The sequence below is a fragment of the Apus apus genome, chromosome 4 (genome assembly GCF_020740795.1).
Source record: "Apus apus isolate bApuApu2 chromosome 4, bApuApu2.pri.cur, whole genome shotgun sequence".
Taxonomy (NCBI): Eukaryota; Metazoa; Chordata; class Aves; order Apodiformes; family Apodidae; genus Apus; species Apus apus.
The window spans coordinates 50,468,593-50,483,625 of NC_067285.1; positions in this window are offsets into that span (position 1 = coordinate 50,468,593).

Here is a 15,033-nt window from a genome sequence, read left to right on the forward strand (position 1 = left end):
TAGAAAGGAGAGAATACAAGGGAGAAGAAAGACAAAACAAATATTTTGTTCTTCTTGGAAATATATTCAGACAGTAGTTGCTTCATTTAGAAAGAATCTTCTCCAGACAGTTAATTAGCTTTGTCAGTCAGCTGTCGTAAACAAGATTATTGAACTTTTTCATATTTGAAATTCTTTAAACTAACATCTTGACATTGCCAGTAGGTGTGTTAATAATCTGAAGACATGAGAAGAATTTATTAGCTTTGGTGTGCCTGTCTGTGATATGTAGTAGAGAGTTAAATTCATATTATCCAAACACAGCTTGAGCTTTCTCCTGAAAGGTTCTAATTGCATTTTGAAAATGCTATTAGCTTACTTTGAGGTGGCAAATAGCAATATCGTTGTGTGGGAGGCTCTGTGTACATAATAATGAATCCTAATGGAGCAAATGGCAGCTTCACGAGTGCCACACTGCTAAAGAGAAGAGTGAAAGGGGGAAAGAAGTTGTATTATTATTTTCAGCAAGCAGCTTCCAGGATCCTCTGCAATGATTTGAGTGCCAACTTGAGATATTTTGATTGTTGTCTAGATGCTGAGTTGGGCTGCAAGTAGGTTGCAAATGGTCATATGGGTTTATCTGTTTGGCATGTGTTCTTTCTCCTAGTAAAATGAAAGCCTTATTCACAGAGTTATTTCAGAGAAATATCTATATGTATGTGTGCAGCATTGTTTACTGCTTAAACATAATGGTTTTCTTCCTCCACCTGACTGACCAGTCATATACTCGTTTTTTCTTTTGACCACATTCATCACCATATAAATTTCTCATAATAAAATATTATCATAGTTCTCATATGAAGTATGTATGCACTCTAAATTGGAGTATGTTAGTTTTTTCATCATTTGGATGCTAATGTCCTACCCCATATCCCTTTTAAACTACTGACTTAGACTTTTGGAGGGGCTGGTCCCTGTTTCCTGGGATTACTGCAAACTGCTCTGAGCTTCAGTCTCTTTGCTAACATGGTTCTTGTTTTATTTAATTTTTTAACTTCCATTTGCTGCATTTTATATTTTTATTGCATTCTATTCATGAACTCATGTGGTTAATGTTTAGGTCTTATCTCATTTGTCTCTTAAACCTTGCTGGTTCCTCTGCTTTGCTGATTTCTTCATGAGAAGAGTAATTTCAGAGACCTTATAGCCCATGGCAACCTAGACAATGCAAGATGTGTGGAAAAGCATGCCTAGAATGGCTGCATTCTTCAGAGAATTCAAGTCAAATAATGACAAATTCAGATAATGCTCTACCATATACAAAGTAATATTTTCCTGATATCTTACAACTTCAGAAAAATTATAAGCCCAAATTCACCTCCCTCAACCTATTGGCCACACTTCTGTTTATGCAGTCCAGGCTATGATTTGCTTTCTGGGCTGCAAGTACATATGTACAATTTTTTGTCCAACAGTATCCCCAAATTCTTCTCTGCAGGGCTGCTCTCAGTCCCTTCACCCCCAGTTTTTGTTGATATGGGGGATTGCCCTGTCCCAGGTGCAGGACCTTACACTTGGCCTCGAACTTCCTGAGTTTTGCACAGATGCACTCCTCAAGCCTGTCAAGGTTCCTCTGGATGGCCTCCCTTCCCTCTCACTATCAACTGTATCCCTGAGCTTGGTGTCATTTGCAAACTTGCTGAGGGTGCACTTGATCCAACTATGTCATTAAGGTTCTGAACAGTACCAATCCCAGTATGGACCTCTGAGGGACACCACTTGTTACTGATGACTATCTGTGCGTTGAGCTGTTAGAAAGCTCTAACTGTAGATTTTATAAATATTATTCTGTAAAATGAATCAATGGACTGTTGTGATGAATGGTTTAACAGTTGACTGATGATTGTCTCCCTCATGTGAAGTTTGACCATCTGGGATTTGCCTCCCTGACAATGCAGCAATGGGGGCCAATGCTTGGGTGAACAAAATGCTGTCACCCCAACTGATGTTCAAGAGATGCCTGCTGGAGTTTTCTGGGAATGATCTATATCCTACATTCTCTGTTTTTCATAATTCTGTAATGAGATCATCATCATTAAATCAATCTTATGTACAGGTTTTTCTATGACCAAGAGTTTCTCAATTCCCATCTAGCAGAGTCCTTTCTTGTATTTTATCATACTGTAACCAGGTTTATCGGGTGTGATTGATGAAGATGAACAACAGTGTAAAAATATTATGAAATTTTCCTTCTATGTTCTTCAACTTTGTCTGGCAGATGGCAGTACTGCCTGTAGATCATTCTTCACAAGGCAAGCAGCGCACAGCTCTGCCAACTTTATCATGCTGTACTTTATACTCCTCTCTGGCCAGCTTGCTACATCCACTTATAACTAATAGTCTCTGAGGCTCAGCTGTTCCTCTAAAATCCCAGACTTAAATCTTTCATGTCATCCATCTTGCCTCTACTTATCTTGCACAAATAGCCTATTCCTATGAGACAGTAATGAAGCCTCTCAGTTTCTCTTTTTAAATCCTCTTTTGACAAACCACTTATCTTCTGTCTTTTTTTTTAGGAATTTTTATAAAAATTCATCGTCCTTCTCCCAAGTTGTTCCCTATGCATATCTGTCTTGTGGCTTGCCTGCATTAGGAGTCCACTCCTCATTTGCCTTTGGAATTTGATTGAAGATCTGCTCAGTTAAAAATTTCTCTTACAGTTTATCATTGCATCTTCTGCTCTTGCCACTCACCTGCCCTTCTCCTTTGTTCAGTGTCATGCCTGTACTTACCTAAGTTTTTGTGTCCTTTGAAAGTGCTAACTTTCTCTTGCTTCTATTCAACTTCTGTATGAAGTTTAGTATCGTAATAGAGTATATTTAATAATGAATTTATGTGCAATGGGTCCACCAGGTATGCAGGTAGTCAAGGTAGAAGATAAACAGCTAAGTTAACTCTGACAAGTTTCAAATTATCCTTTATCACCATTATAATTTTTTACAGTGGTATATACACCATTGATTTTATTTTCATCTGATTGAACCGTATAGTTCCACAGTATGTCAGACTTTAAAGTTAGAATATGTGTGGGTGCTGGAAAACAAAAATATTGAATATTTCACTTGGAAGGAAAAACTGATAATTAAAAATATCTGTGCTCTAGAAAATGAGTCTTAGAGAATACATGTAAAAATAGCTGCGAGAAGTATGCATTTCTACTTAAAGGAGACTTCCTTGCCAACTGAAAGGTTATAATCATAGTTCAGATTCAGAAATGAGGACTGCTGATGAAACTTTGTCCAGTGAATGGTCATACCAATTTTGTTAGAAACTTCAAGGAGTCCAGTTTATCCCATATCTTTGAAAGAGATTTTTCTATATCCTGTGTCACTTTGCATATCATCCTGGATGATAAATGATGGCATTATTCCACAGAAAAGGTACCCTTGAATTTCTTCCTCTGGCTAGAATTTTAAAGAAAGATAAAGAGAAGAATTTTTAGGCTTCACTTTGCAAAGCTGCCTGGAGGGATGATTGCCTAAGTTTAATGTAAATAATTTTGAAAGGCTCTTCATTTCTTTTATTTGTCCTTTAGACTACAGAAATGCTGGTTACTGTTATTACTGAATTATTTGTAATAGCACCAGACCTTCTGCTCATTATGTCTGCAGATTGTGATATTAATGTCACTTTCTGTGTACAAATAAACTTGTACTCCTTCTAGACTAGGTTTATTTGAATATTTGGAGAATTATGTATTGTTGGAAAGCAAATTAAGGGGTCATATAATTTACTCACTTCTCACAAAGTTTACTTGCTCCTACAGTTTGAAGAAAGGAAGTTGCACTGCCTCTGACTTTCAGAGGCTCGAAAGAGAATCTGAAGGAGGAACAAGCACGGTCTGTTAAGATTAAATAAAATAAAACAAAAACCCACAATCAAAAGCCCCCCAGCCTTAAAAATCCTAAAAAGATGAGGGTTACTTTTTTCATGAAAGGTGGTGTTTTCCTGATTTTTTTTTTTTTCTTTAACCTCCCAACAGAGAGGTAGTGTTAATTATTTTTAAAAACGAATCATTCATTATCACCAGTAAGCACTAATCCAGCAATACATTAATTAATTACACTTTGTTGCCTAAGGTCAATTATTTATGTGAATTATTTTGACTTGTGTGAATTCTTGAACTTCAATGGTTAGATTGGTTTTCTGCCAGGAAGAAACACTTCAGAATGACTTTTTTTTTTTTCAACTACTTCAATAATGTGATCCTAAGTCTAGGATATACTATGATAATTTAAATGTGAATTTCTCATGTGAAAGCTTCATGCTGTGAGTAGGATCCGAAGACTCTAAACCTCAGTCAAATAAAACAATGGTTTGAAAATAATGGGGCAACAGGGGTCTTAACTTTCACAGGCCTACTCCATTCTTTTCATAGAATCATAGAACTATTCAGGTTGGAAAAGACCCTTGGGATCACCGAGTCCAACCATCATCCCTACTCTGCAGAGTTCTCCCCTAAACCATGTGCACCAACACCACATCCAAATGACCCTTAAACACATCTAGGGATGGTGACTCAACCACCTCCCTGGGCAGACTATTCCAGTGTCTAACCACTCTTTCTGTGAATTTTTTTTTCCTTATATCCAGTCTAAACCCCCCCTGTTGCAGCTTGAAACCATTCCCTCTTGTTCTGTTGCTAAACGACCTGTGAGAAGAGTCCAGCACCAATCTCTCTACAGTGACCTTTCAGGTAGTTGTAGAGACTGATGAGGTCTCCCCTCAGCCTCTCCTTTCTCAAACTAAACCTTCCCAGCTCCTTCAAGCATTCTTCATAAGATCTGTTCTCTGGGCCCTTCACCAGCTTCGTTGCCCTCCTCTGTACTCGCTCCAGCACCTCGATATCCCTCTTGAATTGAGGTGCCCAAAACTGGACACAGAACTCCAGGTGTGGCCTCACCAGTGCTGAGTACAGGGGGACAATCACCTCTCTACTTCTGCTGGTCACACTATTTCTAATACAAGCCAGGATGCCATTGGTTTTCTTGGCCACCTGGGCACACTGCTGGCTCATATTCAGCTTCTTAAGAGTCCATTAGAACCCCCAGGTTCTTTTCTGCCAGACACTTTCCAGCCACACTTCCCCAAGCCTGGAGCGTTGCCTGGGGTTGTTGTGGCCCAAGTGCAGGACCCGGCATTTGGCCTTGTTGAAGCCCAGACCATTGACATGAGCCCAATGATCTAATCTATCCAAATCTCTCTGTAGAGTCTTTCTATCCTCATGCAGATCAACACTCCTGCCTAGCTTGGTGTCATCTGCAAACTTACTGATAATACACTCTATGTCCATATCAAGATCATCAATAAAGATGTTAAACAGAAGCAGTCCCAACGCTGAGTCCTGAGGAACACCACTTGTGACTGGCCCCAGCTGGATTTGACTCCATTGACCACCACTCTTTGGGCCCAACTGTCCAGCCAGTGCTTGATCCAACAGATCCTATGCTCATCCAGGCCATGAGCAGCCAGTTTTTGTATGAGAGTTCTATGGGGAACTGTGTCAAATGCTTTTTGGAGGTCCAGATAGACAATATCCACAGCCTTTTCCTTGTCCAATATTGGGGTTATCAGGTTATAAAAAGGAGATCAGGTTTGTCAGGCAGGACCTGCCTTCCATAAACCCATGCTGAATGGGCCTGATCCCCTGGTTATCCTCTATATGTCTTCTGTTAACACTCAAGATGATCTGCTCCATGACCTTGCCTGATACCGAGGTCAGGCTGACAGGTCTATAGTTTTGCGGATCCTCCTATCGGCCTTTCTTAAAGATGAGTGTTACGTTTGGTACCCTCCAGTCCATTGGGACCTCCCCAGTGAGCCAGGACTTCAGGTAAATAATGGAAAGTGGCTTGGTGATCACATCTGCCAACTCTTTCAGCACCCTCATATGCCTACCTGTTCACCAGAAGCAGGTCCAGGAGGGCACCCTCCCTGGTCGGCTCACTTATCAGCTGTGTGGAAGTTTCCACACATTCCAGGAACCTCTTGGAATGTTTTCTCTCTGCTATGTTGTATTCCCAGCAGATGTCTGGGAGGCTAAAGTCCCCCACAAGAAAAACAGCAAGTGACTGGGAGATTTCTCCCAACTGCTTATAGAAAGCTTCAACCACCTCACTGCTTTGGTTGGGAGGTCTATAGCAGACACCCACAGTGATATCAGCTTTATTGGCCCTTAATCTAATCTTAACCTCATCATGACTATTTGTCATTAGCAAACTACTTTCTTATACTTTACCATTATATGTTAAAGAGATGTAGGATTTGATAACATGGCAACTGTTTGGTTAGAAAATATTTGATCAGGAAATTGCATCTGACTATTGAAAATGCTGTTAAGTTTCAAGCCTTCACGTAAAGACATTTTGAAGCTGTCTGCATTCCTTTTTTGGAGAATTTTTTCTAATGTTGAATAATACTTATTTAAAAATAGTGTTCTTATTGAGGAACAACAGGAGTCAGAAACAACACTTTCCATAAGTTCAGCCTGTATGTAAATAGTAGCATTGTTTTGGCTCCTTTCAGCTCTGAACATGTGCAAATCTCTCCAAATCCGTTGTTGACTAGATCTGAGTAATTAAAACTTTCGCAAATCACACATACGCCTTTTAAGCAGTGGATTAATGAACAATTGCTTGCTTCTTTTGTTACTGGTGAACGTATAAGAGTTCTCCTTCCTTGAGGCTGAGTAGAAAACTATATGCCTGCAGTCCATCAGCAGATTGAGAGTAGTTGCAAAGGATGGTGGATACAGGGTTCCTGGGCTGTGGCCTGTGCCAGCTGCATCTTACCAGGGTCCTTCACAGGCAAAGGACTTAATTCATCCTATTAATATGGATTTAGTTGGAGAAGAGGATGCTTTGCTTCAGAGCAAGTTCCTGTCTGTATTGTATTTCTTTTTTTTTATAACTGCCTTGATGTAATACCTTTGCTACAAGAATGCCTCTGGAATGTTCTTCTTTTGAAACATGGTGACACCTTTCTTACAGATGTTCTTGCTAAAGGTTTAAATGTGCAAAATCCCTCAAGACCTATAGACAGCTCAGAGGTTTGCATTGTGGTGTTTTTTTTTTTGTCTTGAATGAGAAAAAAAAAGAGTAGGAGAGTAATTTTTCTCTAAAGGCTGTCAAATTATTTGTACTGTTTGCTTCGAAATAATCACTTGGCCTTAAGAAATGGATAGGTATTTTAATAAGGGAAGAGAAGATACTACAGTTGATTGACTTTTCTGGAAGTGTCTTAAAGTAATATTCACACCTTATTTTATTTTCATTTAAATAGATGTGAAATATTTATGCCTACACTTCCGTAGGTATTTTGTGTGTATTGATTTCCACCGTGCCCCCTCGCCCCTTGGTACTTGTAAGTGAAGGATTCAATTTAGGTTTTATGCCTTCAGTTTGTGATCAGGTCTCAGACTGCTTGTAAGAGTCAGTTGTCTAAGTCTAATGTATGCTGTAATCAAAGTAATGTACTGTGTCTGTGAACTTGGTCTTAGAAAAATTCAACTAATTTTGTAGTTTGTGTATGGAAACATGGATGAGGGATGGATTTGAAAACAAATGCTTTTTTTTTAGCTATTAATCAGTCTGAGAAGTTAGTGATAATCTTGTTTGTTCCAGGTTGCTTTTGTTAAGAGGAGAATCTGGTGATAAAGGCTGGTGCTTTTGACACTCCTTATTCAAAGAATGCAAACAGGTACTACTTAATTGACCTGAAAGCCATCAGCTTTTGTTTAGAAACTTAATGGTCCCCCTGTGGGAGTTTCTCTGCTTCCTAACATCTTTGTTTCTAGTACCTCTCTATGGTTGTCCACACCGGGGAGCCTCTTCAGCTCCTTCCAACTGCTTTGGAAGCCCAGGCAAGTGTAACTCTGCTTTGTGCTCGCGTTCTGGTTCAGTTTTGGTACTTCCAATTCTTGATGCGCTTTGTTGTTTGTGCAGGTAGGCTTATTTTTGAGTGCCACCAAGAAATGGGTGTTTAATTGCTTTTTTGTTTAGGGAAAGGTAGTTGCCTTGTTCGTCAGTGTTTGGTGAGCCTGTGCTCATGTGTGAATCACGAGCATGTGTTCTGGAAGCCACTGCTCCCCAACAACATGTTGCACTCCAATTGAATCTACTAAAGCATAATGAACTAGGATGTTATTAACTTTTAGTTTCTCATAGATTTTAAATACAAACATAGCCACGTGCATGAGAGAGTAGTGCTGAAGAAGGTCACTGTGTAAGGATGGAAAAAGATAATACTGCAGTGGATCAAAATGTATTTGCTGGCTTAGCATGGAATTTGAAGATGGCAGTTTATCATTTTGGGGATAAAACAGCTGATACAGGCAAATAATTGTCATTTATAAAGATGCTTTAATACATATTTTGTTTGAGAGCTCAGAAAGCCTACATGTCCTAAGTTGCACATATTCTTTAAGTAGAGTTAGTTACTGAAAGACAAACATTATTTTGGGGAATGGTGACAATTTTAGAACTGGTGATATTTCAGAGCACCAGATACTGAACAGCAATTATACCTCAAAGTATAAAGTAGGTTCTAAATATATGGACTAACTATAACATAGTAGTATATATTAATATCAACTATTCTGTATATAGTTTTAAATCTATGTTTAGAAGTCCATACATGTATACATATATATAAAACTAAAATATTTTTATTTTTGGGAACAATTAGCAGACTGAGGGAGAAAATGAGAGATGAATTATCTGTATTTTGGTTAAATAATGTACACTATATTTGCATGTATGAGGAAGACAGAAGACTGAGTGGCCACAAAGAAGGAGAACAGGAGCTACCAAGTTTGGAAAAATGTTTGAATTCAATCACCGTCCTTTTGACATTTGATGGGATCAAAAACTGTTCAAACAGTTCAACTGCTTTAAGGATGGAAAGCAAAAGGATAAAAGATATTGATTTGTAGTGGGCATAAATGGCAGGTCACTTATGAACCATCCAGATCAATGTTGGGTGTGGGTTTTTTATTAAGTCTGTGTCTAAATGTCTTCATGGCAAATTTTAAAAGTGGCTAGTTCTTCCATAGGCCTGAACAGGAGGTCTGGCTGATCTCCACATTCAAATGTTTAGTCTGACTTAAATGTTTTTAGAGATCTGTGTTTAAGTAACTATTTCAGAGCTGAGGATCTTAAAGGGAAGGAAAGACTTCCCAACAGTGTTGAGGAAGGGTCTGTCTTTGGGTTGAGACATTACAGCAAACAGTCTGCAGGGTGCAAAATACCTGTCAGAGCCTTACCTGAGCCCATCTGTCAGTGCCCTACCAGACTGCTCTTCTGAGTGGTCTGTGCTGACGGCTATGGTCCTTACAAACTTATATGAAGGGACTGCATAATTGTCTTGATTCAGCACTCTCTTCTCAGTAAATGTCTTCTCTCTGTGGAATATGTGACTGGCTTTATTGATTAAGTAGAAAAAGCTGTCTTGGCAAGCTGGGCACTGAAGTAGGTCTGAAGAGATCTGGCACAGTTGCCTGGCTCACTTTGGGATACTTTTTCCTTTTGAGACATTGGCAAATCACTTGATCTCTGCCAGCTCCTCAGATGCAATGTGCAGAGAGAAGGCTGCTAGCCTTGAAATCAGCCTAATTCTGGAACAGCTTTTCTGCTTGGAGTAAAACCAACCATCTCCCTAACCCAACCTGCTGTGAAGGTAGAGGGAGAAAGTGCACAAAATACAGGATCACAGAATCATCATGGTCAGAAAAGAACTCTGAGATCACAGCGTCCAACTATCAGTACAATCCACCCCCCAAAAAAACCCCCAAACCATACCCAAAAAACCCCCAAAAGGCCAACAGAAACACAACCCAAAAAGCACACACCCCACCAAAAAGCACCTACAAAAAACCCCCACAACCTCAGCCACTAAAGCATGCCTTCAAGTGCCACACGTACAGGTTTTTGAACACCTCCTAGGATGGTGACTCAATCACCTCCCTGGGCAGCCTGTTCCAGTGCCTGGTCACTCTTTCAGTATAGAATTATACCATGTTTTTCCTTCTTGGTCTGAGCTCCTATTGTAGGCAATAGAAGAAAATTTATCTCCCTGTCATGTCAGAGGCTCATTCTTTAACAACTGTATCTAATTGATTTTTTGTACATGAAAATACTTAGTTTTTTGAGTTTTAGAAGTGGCCAACAAGTAGCTGTTTCAGTGAAATATCATGCTAGCACTAATGCATCCTCCTTAGAAGCTGAAGTTTTAAATCACCCTCTATGTGTTGGTTGCCCATATTTAATAACACATGTCCGAAGCAGTTTTGTGGAGAACAGTCCATAGAAAAATGATATTCCTGCACATCTTCTGCTGACTGATTCAAAGACCCAAATGTTGAAAATAACATGTCTTATTAACAGCTTTTTTAATAGTAAAAATGTATGGCTATGGGAAACTTTGTGATTTGTACTTTTCTGCTACCACAGATATGGATGTTGATGGAAAACTCTTAGCCACCTGTGATAATATGATTTGTGGTACCAGTACCTTATGAGCTAGTCAGGGATTTTTAATGCCAGTTTCATTCTTATTCACTAAAAAAGGAGTCTTTTTTTTTTTTCCCTTCAAAAATGAGGAAAAAACAAGAGATGATAGGGAAGGTGGAGAAAATACACATTCATGTACTTTTTCCATCCTTCTCTTCTCCCTGCTATTATTTTAGTACTAAGAAAATAATCAGTAAAGGACAATAAAATGTCATCAAAAGATTGAAACGAAATGTATTATCCTTCTGTGCTGCTAAACTTGACAGTAATTTACCATGTAATGATGCCAGAGGCTGTCACTTCACTCTTGTTTATACACAGACTGGCCAGATTTTCTGTATACTGCAAAAAAACCAACAGTTACTGAAATGTGCTACTAAAGCTAATAGCCAAGGCCAGTGATATCCATGTCTTTGTGCACAGACTATTGTTTCATAAGAAACACTACAGCAACAAACATTTTAGCTGCTGTAGACTGGACTTCAGTCCTTATAGCTCTAAACTTAATTCTGCTGCTCTTGGTTCCTTTAAACTGTGGTAGTGTGTGTGTATATATGTATATATATTACCCAATACAATTGAGTTTTCTTTCACATGAAGCTGTATCTGTGAATTAAAATCCAGACAATTTTTTTGAACTAATGTCAATTTTGATTTGGCAAATTCAAGAGACTAGTAGACTTAGAATAAATGGCCTCTACATGACATGGGCTTGGATGCCTCCAGTTGTCATTACTGTTTACAGAAATGAAGGCTGCAGGTTGCCGTGACCTGGCAAAGATGATCGTGCAGATCTGGGATTTGTTCCCCAGCTTTTGTCAATTCTCAGGGCTCTGTTTGTAGAGCTACACTGGTATAAATTGGTGGGGTAACAGGCTTTGAGGGGCAATCATGCCCTCAGATCTGCAAATGCAGATCGCTCACCATGCCACTGATCATGCACAGCAGTTTTTAAATCACTGCTTATCTTTGTACATGTAAGAAAATGCACTGGCTCTAGTGTAACGCTGTCAAGATGGTAGGTTATTCTGGAGGAATTTTCTCATAGGTGTGCTCATGTCATACTCTCAGGGTGGTCAGGTTATCAAATATTTTCTATCATATTTGCACATTGTCCCCGTGCTTACTAAAAAATTAAGGCTTTCCACCCAATAGCTTTATGTGAGGTTTCAAAATGGGCTCAAGTAAATGTAGCACTTAATTTTAAAAAGGCTTTATAGCATTGTGATTCTCAGTAAGGTTTTTTCCCAAGTGCTTTTTTAATGGATTTTTTTGATTGTGCAGATTCACATTTCAGCAAAAATACAAACTACCTTCACCCTAGTGAAAGCTTTAAAATCTATTTCAGCATGCTTTGTAACAATCTCACTCAACCTAGAAGCAATATTGGTGTCTTTCTTCTTAATAATGTATTTTATTTTTTTATTAATGAGGCTCCCCACCATTATTCAGGCAACAAAGTATGCCTATTTGGTCATGCTGTTTTACTTCTCTCCCTGCATGCTTCTTTTTAAGGTGGAATACTTGCTATGCTGAGAGCTAAACCTAAGCTAAGTGGATGTTAAGACACTTAACCTTCTTCCTCTTCCTTCAAAATTCTGCTTAGGAGAACTGGTTTTTTAAAAGCTGTAGTGTTTTTGTTTTGGAAAGACATGCTGAGGGACTTGTCAGTGTGCCCAAAGAGATAATGCAAGAAAATCAAAGAAGGATTTTTTTTTTCTTCATGACTTTACACACTGCTCTTTTTTCCAGTCTCTTGACAAATATTTTGAATTTTAGGTAACAAAAGGACAATCTACTTTTATGGCATTATAATTGCTACTAGACAAAAATGAGGATCAGGAAGAGTTCACCTCATGGAGTGTTCTTCATATGAAGTCCCTGAACTACCCTGGAAAATGTTGTTGACTGTTAAGGTCCTGGCAAATCTAGTATTACTGGTGCTCAACAAAACCCTGAGGCACTTTGGCATTAATAAAATTGAAGACGCACCTTGCGACTAAAGCTTTAATCACTGGAATGTGTAACAAAATTAGCTGCAATGAATTTGAAATCAACCACAAGAAAGATCCAATTTTTGCATAGGAAGATTTCTATTTTGTAAAATGGAGTCATAGTACATATTAATCAAGTTTTACAGAATTTGAATGCATGTAATTTTTTCTTGCATCTGGCTATTTTATTATAGTGTTAATCCTGAAAGAAGGAGAATTATTTTTTTAAATTCTTTCTTCTCAGAAGACCATAAACCTGATAGGGAGAAATGTGAAATCCTTTCTAAGTATCTAAGTGCAGTGCTAAGAAAGACAGCTAGATCATATATGTGTAGCTATATGATAGCCTCTAGTCTGCAGTGTGTGTGATTGGAGAACATCCAGTTTCCAGCATGCAAAACCAAAATATTTCAGTTCAGTGTTTCCCAGGTGCTCAGCTGTCAGTTCCGCTTAAACACTGAGCCACTGTGTGTGTTGCTCTCTTTTGCTAGTTGAAATCAAACAGCTAGACAAATGTGTGTTCTTCCTTTTAAGGTTCCTTTCTTATGAAATTCACTGGAACATTTTTCAGGTGGTTTTAACAGCTCATTTGAAAGGCTGTAAGGGAGTGTCTGGGAACACCTGAATTGAGATTTGAATTTTTTTTTTCAGCAATCACAGAACTGTCAATATATTTGAAAAAATGCAAACAAAAATCAACTGGCACTTAGGTAATCATGAGGTTAGGACTGGAGGATTTGACAAAAACATAGCAGACTGAGGTGTGGGATAAAAAAAAAAGCTAACACTGCATTCAGGTGTTTTGTGTGTTGCAGGGAGTACTTGGAATAGTAACTATTGTAGGAGCTTCAGAAATAAGCACAATGCATTCTTAATTCTTGCAATACTTGAGAAAAACACTATGGGGCATTTTAATATTGGTTAGTAGAAAACTGAATAATTCTTCTTTCATGCAAATGTTAAGTTAAAATCCAGACAGAAGCAAGTTGACGCTACTGAACAAAAATGTAATAGTTAATATTAGCTTTGGTTCATGTGTCAGAACAAAACCTTTGTGTCGTCCAGATGAGAGTAAAAAAAGGCAAAAAAAGTTCATAGTAAAAGTTGGTCTTATTTCAGTCAAAAGCAGCAATAGAATAGCAAGTCAGTACTTGTATATCAGTGATGCTAGCTGAATGGCAGTGAGAACACTTTGCAAGGGGAGGAAGTTCAGCAGGGACTTAAAGAGTAGCACCAAAGAGCTGGTCTTGGACACAGATGATAAGAGTGATGCTCCTCTCAGCTGTAGCTCCTGGTCCTTCAGTCCTGACTTGCAAGGGAAAGGCACCAGCTGAAACCTGCACCTGAGCTGGAAGGTTCTGAGGATGCAGGTACCTGTTGATGGCTTGGGTACATGCTTGTCTGATCTTATTGAAAGTAGTAGACCATGTGCTGAACAGAGAAGGTTTTGCTAGATGACTGAGCAATGATGTGTGTGAGTGTGGTGGGGTGTGCTGGTCTGTACCTGTTACAAAGGTGCTCAAAAAAAATTGCTCTGTGACTAAGCAGATATTAAGCTTTTGCTTAAGTGCTTCCCTGAGCCAAGACACTGGGGCAGCTCTTAAGTTCCGGCTGGTGTACTTTTAATAACATTTTCCTCACTGGTTAAAAATTCGGAGGTAATGTCTGATCGGTTTATTTTTGTGTGTGGTAGTTCTTTTGTTGTCTGTGTTCTCTTTTGTGGAGGCCAAGGTGTATCTGCATTTTTCAGGACTTGGGTAAAGGTAAGCAAGAAAGTGAGAGGAGGTGAAATGTGATCCTCCAGCTAGAAATGCCAGATGTGGGCAAGGGGGGGGAAAGTCAACTGAAAAAAAGGATTATGGTGTTTACTCAAAGGATTTTATCCTTGCCAAAAGACACTCATGCTTATGAGACTAGATATGTTAGCAACATATGATTAGAATTTGAGATGGCATTTGAGTGTCCCTTCTAGATCTAAAATTTTTAATGCTGCTTCTGGCTTCTCTGTTATAAAATTTAAATGAGAACCTTTAATAATGCCAACAATATTTTGTAAACAGTGTTTTGCAGTGGAGAGCTTGGGCTTCTGGGGTATTAAGAGAAGTTATAGTTAGATAATAGTCTGTCTTTCAGCAAGTCTTTAAAGAGGATATAGTAAAAATGGAATAAATGTGAGCTGCCTCCTAAATAAGTCTACCAGGTCACATTAAATAGAAAGTAGGAAGAGTGAGACAGTACCATGAAGCAGAAATTTAGGGTTTGTGCTATTATGTGTGGAATTGTCTATACTAGGTAAATAGGGAACTGTGTTCAAATATATATTAGCCTTTGGTTTCAAGTTCATTAACTTGATGCATTTGACAGTGAAGTTAACTTTTTTCTTCGGAAAAATTTCAAAAGTTTTTTCCTGTTTTGTTCTTTTCTCACGATGAAAATTCTGTTTGTTGTTTGCAACTTTGATTGCAAAGGCAAAAATCTCTCAAAAACTGTTT